The sequence below is a fragment of the Hemitrygon akajei genome, chromosome 13 (assembly GCF_048418815.1).
Source record: "Hemitrygon akajei chromosome 13, sHemAka1.3, whole genome shotgun sequence".
Lineage (NCBI taxonomy): Eukaryota > Metazoa > Chordata > Chondrichthyes > Myliobatiformes > Dasyatidae > Hemitrygon > Hemitrygon akajei.
Window position 1 is genome coordinate 11,158,146 of NC_133136.1, and position 21,881 is coordinate 11,180,026.

Consider the following 21,881-nt stretch of genomic DNA (forward strand, 5'->3'; position numbering starts at 1 on the left):
GGGTTTTGAAAGTTTTAATTACTTTGAGGTAATTCAGTGACAAAATTCACATAGTAAAAGTAAATACAAATATTCTTACATGTTAGTTGTACTAGTTACAGGTCTTAAATATTTTTTAAAAATGAGAGATTGTTGTATTTCAAGAAGTCAAAGTCAAAGTAAATTTATTATCAAAGTACGTTTCTGTCACCATATACTATTTTGAGATTCATTTTCCTGTAGAAAATGAAGGAAAATAACGAAATGCAATAGAATCCATGAAAGGCCACTCACAAGTAAAGACTGACAAATGGAGATTCTCTAAAGGAGGGATTCCCAATGTTTTTTGTGCTCTGGATTAATATCATTAAGCAAAGGTTGTCAGGTTGGGAACCACTGCTCCAAAGGATAGTGCATACTGCGTTTGTTAACTGCACATCTTACTAATGAATACAATAAAAACAGCAGTTATCTGGCCCTTGGAATATGTTCATAATCCTCCTTTGTAAAGCAATATTGGTTTAAATATTTCTGTTGCCCTAAGATGATTAAAACTGATAAATTCTCAACATGGCTCCAACTCCTTAAAATGAGTGGCCTTAACATCAGCAGCTCTCTTTTAGGGGTGGGGCACATTTAATCCAAATGAATAAGTGCAGTTTTCTGTTAACATACATTGGGAATCATTGGTTTAAACCACCCACCACCACATTCAGCAGCAGTTATTACCTTTCAACCATCAGGTTCTTGAACCAGAGGGCTTAGCTTTACAATTTCACTCATCCCATCACTGAGCTATTCCACAACCTATGGACTCACTTTTAAAGACTCTTCATCTCAGACTCTCAATATTTATTGTTGATTTATTTATTATTTTTATTACATTTGTTATGTTTTTTCTTTTTGTATTTGCACATTGGTTGCTTGATAATCTTAAATTCGTTTATCCATTGATCCTATTGTGTTTCTTTGTATTTACTATGAATGCCCACAAGGATTATATTTGGTGACGTATATGTACTTTGATAGTAAATTCACTTTGAATTTTTGAACAATGGATTGAAATACTTTTAGAGTTTGATATACAAATACACAGCTGTATCAGGTTTGATCATTTTACCTTAAATTAGATTGCAACAATACCAACAGTTGGGTTGGTACAGTTGGAAACACTGATCCTGTGTATATAATGTGCTGACTGTGGAGAGTTCTCTTTCTGCTTGCTTCTGTTTGAAAGCACACTGAATGAGGACTTAACATGAGCTTTGTGTCACCTGATCTGTGAATCAAATTTGATAAATCTCTTGTTAAGAGTTTGGGGAAGAGTGACTTCAAGAGAAACCCAAGTGTTTTGTGATCTATGCTAGAAAATGTTTAGGATGTATTTAAAGAGATTTTTTAAAATTAAAATATATCCAAAGTTCTCAGTGTTTCTGACACGTAACTTGGTGGAATTTTAATTGACATGTAGATCTGTTGTGTATATTTTTTGAAATCTTTTGTGGAAGATGTACATGTCCAAATACATTTGAACTATATATCCTGAAATGGGTGCTTGAATTGTCCATGGTGAAGGTCTGCACTGTTCTTAGACCATGGCTATTGCATTCAATTGTGGTCATCTTAGGACCGAAATATTCAAACCTTGAGGGGTTTGTAAAGAAGAATCAGGAGGCAGATTCCAAGATTGAGATGCTGATTTCCTTTTTGTTTTTATTCATGCATGGACATATTTAATTTTGTTAAAGCTAGTATGTATTATCCTTGAAGATAGCTCCTTTAAACTGTTACAACTGTCATTTTTTTTTCTCTCTTTAAGACCTAAGAGACATCCTAGAAGGAAACTTGATGGTGATGATATTGTTCTCTATGTCTATTCCAATTTTTCTGTATGATTTGGAATTGGCATCAAAATCTTGCAGAATTGCTGCACTACATCTTGAAGATGGTCAGCAGTATAGTGAAGGCCTGACAGTAGTGTAAGGAATAATTGTTTAAGGTAGTGGATTAATGGCAATCAAGTAGTACACAGAAGGTAGAATAGTACAGTACCTGAGCAGGCCTTTTGGCCCACAATATCTGTACTAACCATGATGGCATTTGAAACTGCACATCTGCCTATTCAAAGTCTGTATCCCTCCATTCCCTGCTTGTTCTTGTGCCAGTCTAAATGCTTCTTAACCATTACCATTGCATCATCTTCCACAACTTCCCCTGGCAGCATGTTCCAGGCATCTATCAGTTTACCTTTTATAAAGAAGAGTATTGTTTGAGTTACACTCATCAAGTCAAGTGGAGAATATTCCATTACACCGAACTCACTGGCTAATATCTACATCACAAAATCGTTTTTGTTTTGTAATCCTGCTTGAGCTCTCAGGTCTTCTTCTGCTGCTCTCTTAAATTTAAACAATCTCCCCCAAAAGCTAATTGGTAGGTCAGTTTTTTTGAACTACTGTCCTAAATTGTGGAACTCAATGCCTAAAACTATTAAATTTCAACTACAGTGCCTATAAAAAGTATTCTCATCACTCCTCACCCCCAGAAGTTTTCATGTTTTATTGTTTTACAACGTTGAATCACAGTGGATTTAATTTGGCTTTTTTGATACCGATCAACAGAAAAAGATTCATTCATGTCAGTGAAAACAGATCTAAATTAGTTACGAATATAAAACACAAAATAACTGATTGCATAAGTATTCACCTCCTTCAAGTCAGTATTTAATAGGTGCACCCTTGGCATCAATTACAGCCTTGAGTCTGTATGAATAGCTCTCTTACCAGCTTTGCACATCTGGACACTGCAATTTTTTCCCATTCTTCTTTACAAAACTGTGCAAGTTCTGTCAGATTGCATGGGGATGTTGAGTGAACAGCCTTATTCAAGTCCAGCCACAAATTCTCAATTGTATCGAGGCCTGAACTCTGACTTTGTCACTCCGGGACCTGAACTTTGTTGTTTTTAAGCCATTCCTCTGTAGTTTTGACTTTATGCAGCAAAATACAGGGAAATTCTGGAATGACCCAAAGCTGCTCATGCAAACTGACAGAGCTTGTGCAGTGTTGTAAAGAATGGAAAAAAATTGCAGTGTCTAAATGTGCAAAGCTGATGGAGACCTATCCATACAGACTCAAGGATGTAATTGCTATCAAAGGTACATCTACTAAATACTGACCTGGATCATCGTCTTGCTGGGGAGCAAATCTTCTCCCAAGTCACAGTTCTCTTGCAGACTACATCAGGTTTTTTCTCCAGGATTTCCCTGTATTTTGCTGCATTCATTTTACCCTCCACCTTCACAAGCCTTCCAGGGCCTGCAGTAGTGAAGCATCCCCGCAGCATGATTCACGGTAGGGAAGGTGTGTTTTTGATGATACACAGTGTTTAGTCTGATTGCCACAATGCTTAATTTTGGTTTTATCATACCATAGAACCTTCTTCCAGCTGACTTCAGAGCCTTCCACATGCCTTCTGGCAAACTCTAGCCGAGATTTCATGTGATTTTTTTTTTTCTCAACAGTGGCTTTCTCTTTGCCAGTCTCCCATAAAGCTGGGATTGGTGAAACACCCGGGCAACAGTTGCATGTGCAGACTCTCCCATCTCAGCTACGAAGCTTGTAACTCCTCCAGAGTTGTCATAGGTTTCTTGGTGGCCTCCCTCACTAGTCCCCTTCTTGCACGGTCACTCAGTATTTGAGGGTGGCCTGCTCTAGGCAAATTTACAGCTGTGCCATATTATATAACCATATAACAATTATAGCATGGAAACAGGCCATCTCGGCCCTTCTAGTCCGTGCCGAATGCTTACTCTCACCTAGTCTCACTGGCCCGCACTCAGCCCATAACCCTCCATTCCTTTTCTGTCCATATACCTGTCCAATTTTACTTTAAATGACAATACCGAACCTGCCTCTACCACTTCTGCTGGAAGCTCGTTCCACACAGCTACCACTCTCTGAGTAAAGAAATTCCCCCTCGTGTTACCCTTAAACTTTTGCCCCCTAACTCTTAACTCATGTCCTCTTGTTTGAAACTCCCCTTCTCTCAATGGAAAAGGCCTATCCACGTCAACTCTATCTATCCCCCTCATAATTTTAAATACCTCTATCAAGTCCCCCCTCAACTTTCTACGCTGCAAAGAATAAAGACCTAACTTGTTCAACCTTTCCCTGTAACTTAGGTGCTGAAACCCAGGTAACATTCTAGTAAATCTTCTCTGTACTCTCTATTTTGTTGACATATTTCCTATAATTCGGTGACCAGAACTGTACACAATACTCCAAATTCAGCCTTACCAATGCCTTGTAAAATTCTAACGTTACATCTCAACTCCTATACTCAATGCTCTGATTTATAAAGGCCAGCATACCAAAAACTTTCTTCACCACCCTATCCACATGAGATTCCACCTTCAGTATGCACCATTATTCCTAGATCACTCTGTTCTACTGCATTCTTCAATGCCCTGCCATTTACCATGTATGTCCTATTTTGATTATTCCTACCAAAATGTAACACCTCACACTTATCAGCATTAAACTCCATCTGCCATCATTCAGCCCACTCTTCTAACTGGCCTAAATCTCTCTGCAATCTTTGAAAACCTACTTCATTCCACAACGCCATCTACCTTAGTATCATCTAAATACTTACTAATCCAATTTTCCACCCCATCATCCAGATCATTAATGTATATGACAAACAACATTGCACCCAGTACAGATCCCTGAGGCATACCACTAATCACCAGCCTCCAACCTGACAGTTATCCACCACTACTCTCTGGCATCTCCCATCCAACCAGTGTTGAATCCATTTTACTACTTCAATATAAATATCTAATGATTGAACCTTCCTAACTAACCTTCTGTGCGGAACCTTGTCAAAGACCTTACTGAAGTCCATATAGACAACATCCACTGCTTTACCCTCGTCAACTTTCCTTGTAACCTCTTCAAAAAATTCAATAAGAATTTTTTCATTTCTTGATGATTGACAACTGTACTCCAAGGGATATTTAGTGACTTGGAAATTATCTTGTATCCATCTCCTATGCTTTTCAATAACCTTCTCGTGGAGTTGCTTGGAGTGTTCTTTTGTCTTCGTGGTGTAGTTTTTAGCAGGATACTGATTCAGCAGCAGTTGGACCTTCCAGATACAAGTGCATTTTTACTACAATCATTTGAGAGACCTTGACTGCACACCGGTCTCCGAAAACAGATCTCCATTTAACTAATTATGGGACTTCTGAAACGCATTGGCTGCACCAGTGCTGATTTGGCGTGTTGTACTGAGGGGGTGGGGGAGGAGGGTGAATACTTATGCAATCAACTATTTTGTGTCTTATATTTGTAATTAATTTAGATAATTTTGCGGAGGTCAGTTTTCACTTCGACATGAATGAGTCTTTTTCTGTTGATCAGTGTCAAAAAAAAATCCAAATTTAATCCTCTATGATTGAGTGTTGTAAAACAATTAAACACAAAAACTTCTAAGGGGGTTGAATACTTTTTATAGGCACTGTACATAACTGTAAGGATGCAGACTCACTTGACACCCATAAACACTAGATTAAAACCTATTTAATTAACTTTGCTCTAACTGACAACTTTTTGGCTTTTATTTACATGTTTATTTTCTATTTTTATTTTTAATTTTTTTCATATTTGCACTTTATCTCATTGTAAAACACATTTAAGACAACATCTGTATGAAAAGTGCTCTCTAAATGAGTCTGTTGGTTGTTTTAAAAACGCAAACATGAGGAAATCTGCAGATGCTGCAAATTCAAGCAACACACACAAAATGCTGGTGGAACACAGCAGGCCAGGCAGCATCTACAGGAAGAAGCACTGTCGATGTTTCGGGTCAAGACCCTTCGTCAGGAGGTTGTTTGTTTGTTTGTTTGTTTATTTATTGACTTTATTGACATACTGCATGGTGTAGGGCCTTCCAGCCCTTCAAGCCGTGCTGCCCAGAAACTCCTGATTTGACGCTAATCTAATCACGAGACAATTTACAATGACCAATTAATCTACCAACTGGTACATCTTTGGACTGTGGGGAAACCAGAGCACCTGTAGGAAACCCACACAGTCATGAGGAGACAGTACAAACTCCTTAAAGGCAGCAGTGGGAATTGAACCCAGTCGTCTGAACTGTGAAGTGTTGTGCTAACCACTATGCTACCACGCTGCCCCAGTAATAATAATTATTATCAACTTTTATGGCCTTAGTACTGTATTTATCTAATGGGTACTGTTGAACTTTCAGTCACTGATGATTCCAAGGAAGTTGATGGTGGTAATGTTATTGAATAGTAGTAGGAGATGTTGATGGTCTTTCCCCAGCACTTAAGTGAGCTGAATATCACTATCTTTTAGGCCACACCGGGATAATGTTTAGCTCTTGTTTCAAGTGAGTGTAGAATGTATCATCAATTGTGGAACTGAAAATGGGGCTGCACATTTTGTTTTCAGTGGCATTTGGCTCCACATCTCAATTTATGATGGACCATGAGACATAGCATTAAAATTAGGCTATTTGGCCCATGGAGTCTGTTCTGCCATTCCATCGTGGATGATTTATTCATCCTCTTGACACTATTTTTCTGCCCTTTCCCCATAACCTTTGATTCCCTTACTGATCGAGAACCAATCAACCTCCTCTTTAAATATATCAGATAACTTGAACTCTACAACCATCTGTGCTAATGAATTCCACAAATTCACGACCCTCTGGCTAAAGAAATTCCTTCTTATCTCTGTACTCAAGGGAAGTTCTGAGGGTGTGTTCTGATCCTAGCCTCCCCCACTATTGTAGGGATGTCATTGTGGAGAATGGTTGATACCTGAGATATGATCTTTCATCGATATCCTGGGCCTTAAACAGCCACAGTTACCTAATTTTGTTTGCAGAATAACACCAGCAGTGGACAGTTTTTAGCCATGAATTTCACTTTTACACAGACCCTTTGAGGTTGCTCTGGATGCAACACTGCCTCAACATACTGAGCGATCAGTGCCATCTCTGGAATTGTACTCTTATCACCCATGTTAGTTCAACTTGGTAAGTTTAAAGAGGTTTATTACTGTTACAGTTGAAGACTTTGTGTGGGGTACAGATCAGTTAATCACATCAGTACATTGAGGTAGTACAAGGGAAAAGCAAGAAGAGAATGCAGAACAAAGTGTGTCAGTTACAGAGAAAGTGTAGTTCAGCAGACTCTAAGGTGAAAGGTCATAATGAGGTAGACTCTGAGGTCAAGAATCCATCTTATCTCACCACTCAATAGATTTATAAATGTTCTGACCCTGTCCTTGAGCCTGGTGGTATGTAATTGCAAGGTTTCAATGCGATTTCAATGAAACGGTCCTGATGGAAGCCAAAATTAATGTAATTGACTATTCTTTAATAATTAGAGTAGACTGATGATAGTCCAAATTTCAAAAATTCAAAATACATTTTATTATCAAAGTATGTATGCATTATATAACCCTGAGATTCATCTCCTAACAGGCGCCACGAAACAAAGAAACCCAAAAGCAAACCCCATATATATGAAAAAAGGCTGTCTAACACCCAATGTGCAGAAAATAAAAAATGAATCATGCCCATAAGAAAATAAAAGAATAAATAACCCATAAAAAGTGTCAAACACTCAACTCAAAAAAAACATGCAAATAGTAACTGCAAGCAAATAGTGTTTCTGAACTGAAGTCTGCAGAAGAGTCCCATAATTCAGCAGAGAACCGAGTAAACATCGTGGAGCAGCAATCTTAATCGTTATGTACCTCGCCTCGGACCCGACATCCTGCCCTTAACCAACACTTTGACCTTTTCAATCTGGCCCGGCTCCATTTGAACATTGGTTTCTGCCATTTTGAGCAGCAATCTGAACTGGCCCATACTTCACGTCAGGCCTCGACACCCTGTCTTTTTTAATCTTAGCTCTCCATCCAAACAACAGGTTCTTCTCCTTGGATATGCCAGACTTTACCATTTCGATGCCGCCTGTAAATCTCCTTCAGCACATTGTGCTCAGTCATGTCTGGTGCCTGGACCCTGTGGCTTCGGTTTGGTCTGTGCTCGATCTTTCATGCTCTTCTACATTCTCAGCAAAGGGCCGTCGCCTTGCCTTGGTTCTACCACATCGAATTGCATCCAAGTCTAAAGGGAAGTTACAGACTATTACTTGCGATGATCATTTGCCAGAAAAAGTGTAGTTAACAAAGTATTTAGCTGCTATCTTTGTTTCGTTAAACATCAGCCAGAAGTCGCGGAGGTTCACAAATTCAATTTTAACCGCCATCTTAAAATGAGGCCATGTTGGCGTGGTTTCTTTATTTTGAAGACGTAATGTATTTGGAAAATCGTCGATGTAATTATAGGTTAACATTACAGATTAGAATAGCTTGGATAAACCACAGCTAGCTCGGACTGAGGGTTACATTATGGTTCCAGTAGATTTTTAGACCATAAGACATAGGAGCAAAATTGGGCCATTTGGTCTATTGAGTCTGTTCCACTATTCCATCATAGCTGGCGTATTATCCCTTTCAGTTTCATTCTCCTGTCTTCTCCCCTTAACATTTGATGCCCTGACTAAGCAAGAAATTATGAACCTTTGCTTTTAATATATCCAATAACTTGGTCTGCACAGAATCAGAATCAGTTTACTATCACTGTAAGGTAGTAACTCCATTCTCATGCCTATTTCTCATAACCTTTGTCACCCTCACTAATCATCCTCACTTTATATATCCTCAATGCTGTCTGTGGCAATGAACACCACATATCCACCAACCTCTAGCTAAAGAAATTCCTTTTCATCTCTGTTCTAAAAGGATGTCCTTCTATTCTGAGGTTGATTGGCATTGCTGTCTGGTCCTAGACTCCCCTCTCCATTTGCACTCATTTTCAGTAATTTTCAATAGGCAATATTGGATGGGTTTCAATTAGATCCCCCTCCCATTCTTCTAAACTCCAGTAGTATGAATCCAGTACTTTAAGACCACGGGATATAGGAGCAGAAGTAGGCCATTTGGCCCATCGAGTCTGCTCCGCCATTCAATCATGGGCTGATCCAATTCTTCCAGTCATCTCCACTCCCCTGCTTTTACCCCATACCCTTTGATGCCCTGGCTAATCAAGAATCTATCTACTTCTGCCTTAAATACACCCAATGACTTGGCCTCCACAGCCGCTCGTGGCAACAAATTTTACAGATTTACCACCGTCTGACTAAAGTAATTTCTCCACATCTCAGTTCTAAAAGGACGTTCTTCAATCCTGAATTTGTGTCCTCTTGTCCTAGAATCCCCTAACATGGGAAATAACTTTGCCATATCTAATCTAGTCAGGCCTTTTAACATTCTGAATGTTTCTATGAGATCCTCCCTCATTCTCCTGTTAAACATCCATTTTCAACTATCAAACATTCCTCAGACGTTGATCCCATCATTCCTGGGATCGTTCTTGTGAACGTCCTCTCCAATGCTAGCACATTTTCTTAGATAAGCAACCCAAAATTGCTCATAATACTCCAAGTGCGGTCTGACCAATGCCTTATGAGGCCTCTGCATTTGTTCAGATTTTTGTGTTAATTAAATTGCAGGTAACTGTATCTAAATAACCAGGACATTGCATCATTGTGAACATTGCTATCAAAAAAATACTTGCATCTTCTCTTTACCATGCAGAGCACAAATGTGCCCATTATTCCAAAATGATTTTAATGAAATGCATTGAATGAATCTTTTGACGCAGTTATTTTTTAGCTGCGTTGCCAGTGCTTTTCCACAAAACAGAGTCTTGCGTAAAGACATATGACTTACAACATAGAGCAGAGTCAGGGTTCTTCGGACCATGATGTTGTGCTGACCTTTTAACCTACTCTTAAGATCGATCTAACCTTTCCCTCCCACTTAGCCCTCCGTTGCTCCTTCATCCATGTGTCTATCTGAGAATTTCTTACATGTCCCTAATGTATCTTATGGCAGATACTTAAAACACTACAGCCCAGTATAGGCCCTTGGCTCCTTCCTGTCACTGCCTTGAAGGGGTTTGTATGTTTTCCCTAGGACTGTGTGGGTCTCCTCTGAGTGCTCTGGTTTCCTCCCACAGTCCAAAAATGTACCAGTGGGAAGGTTAATTGGTCATTGTAAATCATTCCGTGATTAGGCTAGGGTTAAATCGGGGGATTGCATGTGGCTCAAAGGTCTGGATGGGCCTATTCCATGCTGTATCTCTAAATAAATAAATAAAATGTTGTACTGACCTTATAATCTACTCTAAAATCAAAGTAGCCCTTCTCTCCCACATAGCCCTCCATTTTCCATAAGAGACCATAAGACATAGGAGCAGAATTAGGCTATCTGGCCCATCAAGTCTGTTCTGCCATTCAGTCGTGGCTGATCCTTTTTTTTTCTCCTCCTCAACCCCAGTTCCCAACATTCTCCCAGTAATTAACAATGGTCAGTAACCTTTGATGCCAAGAGCAATGAAGGACCTATTAATCTCTGCCTTAAATACACCCAACGACCTGGCTTCCACAGCAGGATGTGGCCACAAATTCACCACCCTTTGGCTAAAGAAATGTCTCCTCATCTCTGTTTTGAAAGGATGTCCCTCTATCCTGAGGCTGTGCCCTCTTGTCCAAGACTCTCCCACCATGGGAAACATCCTTTTCACATCTACTCTGTCTAGGCCTTTCAACATTTGAAAGGGTTCAATGAGATCCCCCCCTCATCCTTCCTTCCGAATTCCAGTGAGTACAGCTAACCCTTCCGTTCCTGGAATCATCCTCTGGACCCTCTCCAATGCCAGCACATCTTTTCTAATATGAGGGGCCCAAAACTGTTCACAGTACTCAAGGCGAGGCCTTACCAGTGCCTTACAAAGCTTCAGCATCACATTCTTGCTCTTGTATTCTAGACCTCTTTTCCAACTAGGAATTTCTTAAATGTCTCTAATGTTACACACACCTGTTACGTATCCCGTAACTGGATCACTTACCAGCAAAGATAGAGAGGTCCACTGAAGTCTGATGGTACCATTTCCAAACGTTTTTATTTATAAAGGGGCACCAAAGTAAGGTTAATACAAACATTCAGATAACATACGTTGTCAATACTCAATCTAAAGCACAGGTATAGTAATAATCAATAAGAAATAAACTCTATCGTTGTCAAGGGGTAATGTAAATATTGTCCGCTGTATATCTGAAAGTCTCTTGCGGTCACTGCAGTTCCACCAGCTGCCGTCTTTTGTGGTGTCGCGTTGGTGCACTTGTTAGAGAGAGAGAGATAGAGATTAAATGAAACAGTTACCCGGCAAGTTTTTCCAACCTTTAGGAGTTCGATTCGTTGGAGTCTCGTTGGGGAATGGACGCTCACTTGTGGCCTCCCCTGTAGCTAAGCCGTTCTTCCGTGGTGAGGTCGCCAATCCCAGGCAAGGAAAAGACGCACACGAACCCCCTCACCGGCTGTCGCTATTAAACGCTGTCGCAGGATTTCTAGCGTGTCTTCTGGTGCGTCTGGGGGGCCGTCTTTACAACCCCTCTTTTATCTGAACTCACGGGGTCTCACATGTCAATCAGGTTGGGATGATGCAATCTCTCTCCATCTCTCCACCCACGTTGCCCTGAGGGTATACACGTAGTACAGTTCCCAATTCACAAAGGTGTCTCCACGAGACAATGACCACAGTCGCCAGCTTTGCCTCGCCGTGAAACGAGGGACACCGCACGTATCTCTCTCTTCTCTTGGGTCATTGACCCCCCCCTTCAGTAGGGCTCTGGCGATTCTCACAAAGGAGGGGGCTGGGATCATAACACACCCACCACTCTGTGTCAGAAAAATTTACCTCTGATATCCCCCTTGTACTTTCCAACAAACATCTTAAAATTATAAGCACTAAAGATTCTGCAGATGCTGGAAATTCAGAGTAACACACACAAAATGCTGGAAGGTCAGGCAGCATCTATGGAAATTAAAAAACAGTCAATGTTTCAGCCTGAGTTCCTTCTTCAGAACTGGGAAAGAAGCCAGAATAAAAAGATGGAGGGACGAGAAGGAAGACTAGACAGTAGATGACAGGTGAAGTCAGGTGGGTGGAAAAGGTAAAGGGCAGGAGTAGAAGGAATCTGATACACAAGAGAAAGGGACGAACAAGGGGTACCGGGGGAGGTGATAGCCAGTGAGGAGAAGAGGTAAGAGGCCAGAATGGAGAATAAGCGAAAAAGGAAACGGGAGGAAAACAAAATTATCGGAAGGAGAAATCAATGTTCATGCCATCAGGTTGGGCGCTACCTAGACAGGCTATGAGGTTGCTCCTCCAACCTGAGATTGCGATTATGTCCCATTATTATTCTTATTTTATGAAAATTATGCCCCTTTTATTAACAATTTAACATGTAAAATAAAATATCATCCATTATCCCCCTGCACTATCGTTGACTTCCATTTTGACAAAATCTAAATCCCTTCTGCAGTTTCCATAGCAATAAGTCTCCAGTAGTTGTAGGAGCACAATGAGATTCAACTGTTTTTAAAGACTTCCTATCACAAATGTCGAAAATAATAAAGGTTGAGGCGAGAGGCTTGGCTTATGTTAACAATGTTATTTTTTTACCAGTTGCAGAGATCAGTTAGTCCTTAAAAGGTGGCAGAATTTTTGCCTTCATGATGTTTCAGGAGATTGTTCTAAATGATTACTTCCAAAAGAATTTTTTGATATCATTGCTACATAGGGACTAAATCCCATATCTCAAGAGAAAACCTGCAGATGCTGGAAATCCGAGCAACACACACAAAATGCTGGAGGAACTCAGCAGGTCAGACGGCATTTAGGGAAAAGAGTACAGTTGACATTTTGGGCCGAGACCCTTCATCAGGATATCCCTTATCTGCGTCTTCATTCCCTGATTTTCTCAATTAATATTTTATTACACCTTTGATCATCTCGCATATGTCTATAAAATCCTAATCAGGCACCTTTTAGGCTGAAGGATTCAAGTTCTCACATTCGTGAAAATTCCTGTCGTTGACATTAAGAGCAATATGCTGTCCCTCTTTGCTGCCTGAGGTTCTCACTTGTTTCTTGGCAACCAAAATTAGACATATTATTTAAGATTAAACTCTGATCAGAGCACTGTAAAGCTAATCATTACATTCACTGACTTCTTTACCTCATGACATTTGTCAGTGATAATAAACCTTATTCTGATTCTATGATTGCTATACAGTATTTGTTTGACTTACTTAGCTTTAAATATTTGTACACCCCTGTAGAATTGTCTCAGAACAATATTCCTTTTGTGTTATGCAGTACATCACATTTGTCTGCATTAAATTTCAACTTCCATTGTTATGCCTTTGTCCAACTCATGATGTCACTCATGTAACCATTTAACCTGCTAACCCATATATCATATATTCAAACAAGAGGACATGATTTGAGAGTTAGGGGGCAAAAGTTTAAGGGTAACACAAGGAGGAATTTCTTTACTCAGAGTTAGCTGTGTGGAATGAGCTTCCAGTAGAAGTGGTAGAGGCAGGTTCGGTATTGTCATTTAAAGTAAAATTGGATAGGTATATGGACAGGAAAGGAATGGAGGGTTATGGGCTGAGTGCGGGCCAGTGGGACTAGGTGAGTGTAAGCGTTGGCACGGACTAGAAGGGCTGAGATGGCCTGTTTCCGTACTGTAATTGTTATATGGTTATATCTTTGGAATGTGGGAAGAAACTGGAGCATCCGAAGGTAACCCATGCAGCCGTGGGGCTTCAAATTTCTTACAAACAGCAGCAGAATTGAACCCAGGTCACTGGTGCTGTAATAGTGTTTTGCAGACTACTGTTGATGAGGTGGTGTAGTCATTTTTGTGGGGAGAAAGCAGGAGAATGGGGTTGAGAAATCAGCCATGATTGAATGGCAGAGAATACTTAATGGGACAAATGGCCCAATACTGCTCCTCTGTCTTGTGGCCATTGTTAAACTTTGGGCAATAATTACTGCTTCTTTGAAAATCATAAGATATTGCCAAAATGACCGTTTTAATTATGATGGAAACTGACCAGTGCATAGTATTTCAGCTCTTTGATTCTTTTTGATGTGGAAAGTAAATATTAATACTGCTATTTTCTGCATTGGTGCTGCCTGACATATTGAATGTTTCCCTTCTCACTTCCAGCATCTCTTGATTTTATTTTTTAACTCTTTAGTGCATTTATATGTCAGTGTTGTGATTGTGTTACTGCACTTGTCATTCAAATAATTTCAGCAGTCCAGCTGAAGCCACATTTTTGATGAGAAGACAAGTTGGTTCATAGATTGTGGAAAGATGCTTACTTTGTAATGTGGTTAAAACAAAATTTAATTCATGGATCTGAACCAGTGTTGTGGTTTAGGTTGGCCTTGATGTGAATCTGCAGTTCACTTGGTTTTTTGATGTTTAAATGCAACCTAAGGGTTTTGGAGATATCTTGCAAATAACTGTGGTCTTGTACAAAATCATACACCGGTCTAATAAGTACATTAAACAGTTCTTTAAAATCCGCAAATAAGCATTTGAGATAATGATTTGATAGATCTTTGCATAATAAAATCTATACTTGTTTCAAAAGGAATACCCAGTGCGCTTAAGCAATTTTCAGTATATGATTTATTGTCACTGACATAAATCATGGAATTTGTTGTTTTTGTGGCAGCAATACAGTGCAACCATAACAAATTATTATAGGTTACAATAACAGATAAATTAACCAAGCAAAAGAGAAATGGTGAGGAGCATTCATGGATTCATGAACCGTTCAGAAGTCTGATGGTGGAGGGGAAGGAGCCCCTAAAACACTGAGTGTGGGTCTTATATCTGTATAGTCTAGAGCAAGGGTTCCCAACCTTTTTCATGCTAATAAGCTTTGCCATTAACTGAAGGTTCTGTGTACTCCAGTTTGGGAATCTCTAATCTAGAGAAATTAAGGGAATATATATTTTAAATAAAGCTGCCCTCCTTTATCACATTGTTAATGTTCATAATTTTGTATATTTTAGAGAAACACACACACAAAATACTGGTGTTATTCTAGATCTCCAGCACCTTGTCCTTTTGTGTATTTGATTTTGACCTAAGTTAAAGTAGCTTTTGAAAGTGAAAAAGAAAATGGCGCAGCATGAATTGTGTAGCTGTAATTAAGTATTTGTTTCGTGAAATCTGCTGCAAGCTTTGGTCAGCCAGAGGAATGACTAGATGCTGAAAGCAGTCGATGCCCTGCTCTAGGGAGCAACTTCCATAGCAACGGCTGATGGTCAGTATTTTGTTTCTGCTGAAGTGATGCTGCCTGACCCCTCTGTGACTTAGGTCATGAGGTCACTAAATTGTATTTTATATTCTGAAGCAGTCAAACCATCATCAGGCCACCAAACCAATGTCTTTTCTTTTAATACAGTCAGTCAAAGTGCATTTAGTTTATATTTATTTGATATAAAAATTTTACTGCAGTAAATTTTTTACAAAATATTAGAGTAGTATTTGAAAGCACCTTTGCCTTATCTTGGTACATTATCCATTTTTTGTTCTCTAGACGAATTGGTCAATTATTTCTATGAGGGTCAGCATGGATTGTGGTGGGTGATAAAATGACATGTTGCTTACATTAAATCGTGTAATCACTTGGTTTATCTGCAATAAATATGTTAATTTTACAAATTTTTATTTTGGGCAAATGAAACAACATTGTGTCTGCCCTCCACTGTTCAAATAACATTTATTCAGTCATCATAGTTCATACTCTAAAGGATAATATGTCAAATGGTTGTCCCTGGAGACTATATTGATAATACAACAGGGGCCAGGTCCACTCATTTCTGCCCATTTCTCAGACAAATACGTTTGTACGTGTCAGTTGGTGTGTTATTCGTTATTTGATTAAATGATGATGCACTGGGGTATATTGCTTTGTGATGCAGCTGGCAAACAAGATGCACATTAAACTATTTCTTCATTACGTCAGTACCTGTAGAAGTCTGACCAAAGCCGCTGATTCCCTTAAACAATCGAAATTAGAGTTGCCAGCTGAAGTGATATGGCATACCAAATTTATTTTGACATCGACCTATTTTATGCATTAAAATGTACAATACTGCACAAAAAGACATATTTTGCTCTAAATTCAACTTCCTTTAAAATTTACTTACAAAACCAAATGGATCTGGCACTGTTTTTTTTTGAAAAATTGTGACCAAATTCCTTTGTTTTATATTTTAACAATGTTTGCAGCAAGCTTACAACCAGTTATTAAGTTAAAGGTATCTGGTAAAATTACATAATAATAACTGTCTTTGGAACTAGTGGTCCAAATGCCAAGCTACTATATAGAGTCATGATTGTTTGAGATTTAAGATTGTTGTCATTTTGGTAAACAAGTGTGAAGGAGAACAAAATAATTGCTACTGTGTATCCAATGCAGCATAAAAAAACAAGATAGAGAACACAATAATAGTAATAATAAAAAAACACAAGAAGTATAAATACATGATATCTAATATGTGTAGATTGATTGTATGCACCATAAATAGTTTAGTCAAAAAATCTAAAGGATAACTAAGCTCTTAGATTCTGAATGCATCTCACTTCCAGCTGTAACCAGCAATACCATTTTAACCTAAGGCATTTTTTCAAATATATATATTTGAAAAGTATATTTTAAAACATTGCCTTGGGTTAAATAATATTGCAGGTTATAGCTCGAGGTAAAGGTGTACCTCAGAATGCAATAGCATTGTTTGATTTTAGGTTTTTTTGGTTAACTTAAGATCTCTAAATATTAAGGCAATTTGTTTCAGGAGAATGACATGTGATAGGCTTTTGTAAAACTACTTAGATCTAGGGGTAAGGGGAATGTTTTTGAGTTTGGTATTTTGTGATTTGTCCAAGAGTTTTTGTTGGCCATAATAGATTTTACATTATATAAATAATTTATGTTATCTCCTGAAGAACGACTTTGAAGTGTGTTAATACAAATTCTGATGGAGGCTCGTGCAGAAATTGTAGCTGGACAGAAGCCTCTTAAAAGTATTGGTAGATGGGCAGCAGTTTCAGGGATACATTGATTTTTCAGTTTGGGAGAACAGTGGATACCTTACATGTTCAATTTTGAGTGAATAGAGGTACACCATCTTTGTGTTGTTGACTTAGTTGGTGTAGGCAGGAGAGGTATATGGCTTGGCAGATTTATGTTGCATGAGTATAAATTCCAGCAATAATAATACAAGTATTTTAAGAATGCATGCGATTTACATTGATCCTTCAAAGTGGCAAGGTTCAACTAAATCAGAAGCAGTGTTGTGTTTAATATCACTGACATATACCATGAAATGTGTTGCTTTGCAGCAGCAGTACAGTGCAGTATGTAATAATATTATAAATTTCAATAAGAAATATGACAAAAATATAAATTAGTTGTGCAAAAAGATAGCAAAAATAGTGAGGAAATGTTTATGGACTGTTTAGAAATCTGATGGCAGAGGGGAAGAAGCTGTTCCTGAAATGCTAAGTGTGTGCCTTCAGGCTCCTGTACCTCCTCCTTGATGGAGGTAATAAAAAGAGGCCATGTCCTTGATGGTGAGGATCCTTAATGATGGATGCCTCCTTCTTGCCTTTAGATCTCAACATGTCCTGTGTGTAAACATGTTGTAACAATAATATACTTGTGTCACAAAAAAGGTAAGACTTGAAACAATTCATGATACATTTCCTTCTTCTCAGGTAATTTTGTAGATTTGAGGATCACCTATTCTGACTTAGGTTGGAGTGGGGTTTGCAGAAAGCAGGACATAGAATGGTTTCAAGGATGTTCTGTGCTTGAAATCCCTCAGGTTAATAAAGAGGACTGTGTACTTTAAAGATCTTTCATTAATTACATTTAATGCATAATTTCTGAGTAATTTGTATGCCAGATGCCTCAACATCAGTTCCTGAGACTTGCCCCCTGACCAGAAGTAAACCAGATGAGGCACATCAGAATCGGATATCTTATTACTGACACATGACTTGCAAACTATTGTTTTGTAGCAGCAGTAAAGTGCAATAGATAAAAACAAACTTCATTTGCCACAGGAAATATATCACTCGACATCATAGCCTCAAGTTTCGAGGGGAGTAAATTTAGGATGGAAATGAGGAGGGACTGTTTGTTCCAGAGACTAGTAAATCTGTGGAGTTCTCTGCCCAGGGAAGCAGTAGAGGCTACATCAATTAATATATTTAAGACACAGTTAGATAGATTTTTGCATAGTTATGCAGAGAATCAGAATCAAATTTCTTATCATGATTCAAGTACATTTATTATCAAAGAATATATAAATTATGCAACCTTGAGATTTGTTTGCTTACAGGCAGTCGCAAAGCAAGAAAATTCAAGCCGGAGTAGCCCTAAGCCAACTCCTACTCATATTAGCCATATATCTTGAAATTTCTTATTTTGTGAAAGTAGTACAGTGCAAGACATAAAATTACTCTGAAGTACAATAAAAAAAATCTGTTGGCAGAGGGGAAGAAGCTGTTCCTAAAATGCTGAGTGTGGGTTTTCTGGCAACCGTTCAAACAATCAGAGGTTTGGTGTCCTCTAGTTGACTCATTTCCTGACGCTGCAGGGTTTTTCTGTTGAGAAGCCACAAATTAAAAGCCACCAGGCACTTGCCTAACTGGAATGCTACCTTCATGGGGCAGATTCAAGATGCACAATAAATTGGGGAATTGGTCAGGTCCTACACTGCCCTTGTGCCCACGGCTTTGTCTCCTGGGTGATAGGTCAATGATACCTAATGTAAACAATGACAAATTTACTATTTTAAAGGTGGGTCTCATCACAGCTGCAAGAATTATATTGCAAAATGGGAAAAAACCCAAATGTCTCACTGTAAGGGAATGGACTGAGGAATGGTTAAGATTTCATCATATGAACACATGTTGGGAAGAATTAACAGTGAGGGAAAAGTGCAAGACGCATGGGATCAATTTAGATTGTATGTTAATGTAAACTTAAATTAGAAGTTTTTTCTGTTTCTTAGTTTTATATGTTTTTCTGTCATGGGATGGCTGTGTAAATATGCTGTACTGTATCTGCTCTATGATATGCTGTGCTGCTTTGTAAAATAAGAAGAAATAATAAAAATTTGAATTACAAAAATGATGCACAATAAATACTGGCATTGCCAGCAACATTCAGGTCTTCAAAAATGAAAACATTTATATAAGAACATAGAAAATAGAACATTTACAGCACAGTATAGACCAATTGTGCCGACCTTGCAACCTACTCCAAGATCAGTCTAACCCTTCCCTCTGACATAGCCCTCCATTTTTCTAACAGTCATGTTCAAAGTTCAAAGTAAGTTTATTGTCAAAGTACACAGTGTATATATTACCATATTCAACCCTGAGATTTGTTTTCTTGCGGGCGAACTCAATAGAATCAATGAAAGACCACATCCAACAGGGCGGACAACCAGTGTATAAAAGACAATGAACTGTGCAAATACAAAAGTGAAAAAAAGAAATAATAATAAGAAATAAATAAGCGATTGAGAACATGAGATGACGAGTGCCTGAAAGTGAGTCCATAGTTTGTAGGTACGGTTTGGTGATGGGGCGAGTTAAGTTATCCTCTATGGTTCAAGAGCCTGATGTTTGACAGGGAATAGTTGTTCCTGAACCTGGTGGTGTGAGTTCTGAAGCTCCTGTACCACCTTCCTGATGGCAACAGTGAGAAGAGAGCATGATCTGGGTGGTGGGGTTCCAGATGATGGATGGTGCTTTTCTGCGATAACGCTCCATGTAGACACACTCAATGGTGGGGACAGCTTTACCCGTGATGACTGGGCTGTATCCACTACCATTTATAAGGTTTTCTGTTCAAGGACATTGGTGTTTTTATACCAGGCTGTGATGCTGCCAGTCAATATGCTCTCCACCATACATCTATAAAAGCTTGTCAAAATTTTAGATGTCATGCTGATCCTTAGCAAACTCCTATGGAAATAGAGGCACTGCTATGCTTTCTTCAGAATCGTGCTTGCGTGCCGAGCCTAGGACAGGTCCTCTGATATGCTAACACTGAGCAATTTAAAGTTGCTGACCCTCTCCACCTCTGATTCCCTGATGAGGACTGGGGAATATACCTCTGGTTTCCTCCTCCTCTGGTCAATAATCAGCTCTTTGGTCTTGCTGACATTAAATAAGAGGTGGTTGTTGTGGCAGTACTCCACCAGATTTTCAATCCTGCTCTGAGATTGCTGATTTGCCATGACTTTTGATTTGGCCAGCGACAGTGATGACATCAGCAAATAAGTGTGCATTGGAGCTGTGCTTAGCCATGCTGTCAAATAAGTGTAAAGTGAGTAGAGCAGGGAGCTAAGCACATAGCTTTGTGGTGCTTCTGTGCTGATACAGTTTGTGGAGGGTATGTTGCTAATCTGGCATCTGCAAGTAAGGAAACCTGTGTTTAAAAAAATCTTACCTCTGATATCCCCCTTTACTTTTACCAATCACCTAAAAATTATACCCTCTCACCTTAGCCACTTTTGTTCTGGGAAAAAATATCTGGCTGTCCACTCTTCTGTGCCTCTTATCATCTTGTACACCACCATCAAGTCACCAAGTCACCTCTCATCCCCTTTCGCTCCTAAGAGAAAAACCCAAAAGGGAAGATAACTTATTGGGAATTATATTGCTGTCAATGTTATAAGGAAAATGAGGAAAAACAAAAATGATCGTGGAATTGGAATTGAAGGAAAATTGTATCAAAGTACATTTATTATCAAAGTATGTATGCATGTAAGTATGTACCACATGAAGTTATTTCTGGTTTTCCAAAAAGATTATCAACAAATCAATTTGTCATTGAAATGGTTCTTAGGCCCAGTCATATCTCATAATTTGTAAATTATTTTTTAGACCAATCAGTTTTTAATATTTATTCAGTAGATTCAAGCTAAATAGTTGTACACAGTGTATTTTGTTATGGTAAAATCTGTTTTCTGCTTCTGTGTAAACAGAATACCTATGATTTATTTAATGCAAGGATCTTCTGTAAGCAAATTGCAGTGGGATACTGCTTTGTAAGTTCCAGTAAAAGTCTTAGTTCTCCCATATTTAGAAAAGTCGGTATATATCAGGATTTAAGAATAAACCACAACTACTGAGTATCGCACTGAAATGGAACCAGGAGCCAGTCTGCTCATTTTCTTATTTGATATGTAGTTTTTTCTCTTGTAAGTTTACCCATTAATGGCATTGATTCTGAAAATTTAGCAGGAAGTATATAAATATCTTACTGTGGTCATCTATGGATGGGTGTTTAATATTTTTTTGCCATTATAATAAGATTGCTGGCTTCATATGGAATTCATTCAGTTCTGAAGCTTTGAAAATACTGTAGGAAACATTAGTTTTCTTTTCTAGAACAGCTTTACAAATAGAGTAGACAGACAGTATTTTTTCACAGGGCTGAAATATGTAATACCAGAGGAGCTCCATTAATGTGAGAGGGGTAATTTCAATGGAGATGTGAGGGGCAAATTTTTTACACAGGGAGAGGTGGGTGCTTGGAATGCTCTACTGGAGTGATGCTAGAGGTAGATGTATTAGAGCAGGGGTTCCCAACTTTTTTTATGCCATGGACCAATACCTTTAAGCAAGGGGTCTGTGGAGCCCTGGGTGGGAACCCCTGCATTAGAGACTTCTTAAAGATGTTTAGATAGACACATAAATGTGAGGAAAATGGAAGGATATGAACTATGTATAGGCAAAGCAAATTAGTTAGGTTGCCCATTTGATTACTAATTTAATTGGATTGGCACAACATTGTAGGCCTGTGCTGTGCTGTTCTTTGTTCTAAATT

At 38.8% G+C, this 21,881-nt stretch overlaps 1 protein-coding gene across 5 annotated transcripts in view; it reads left to right on the forward strand.

Annotated features, from left to right (window-relative positions):
- Positions 1 to 21,881, forward strand: part of wdr7 (WD repeat domain 7) — a 573,837-nt gene that overhangs the window by 215,628 nt on the left and 336,328 nt on the right. The gene's annotated exons all lie outside the window — the stretch shown is intronic.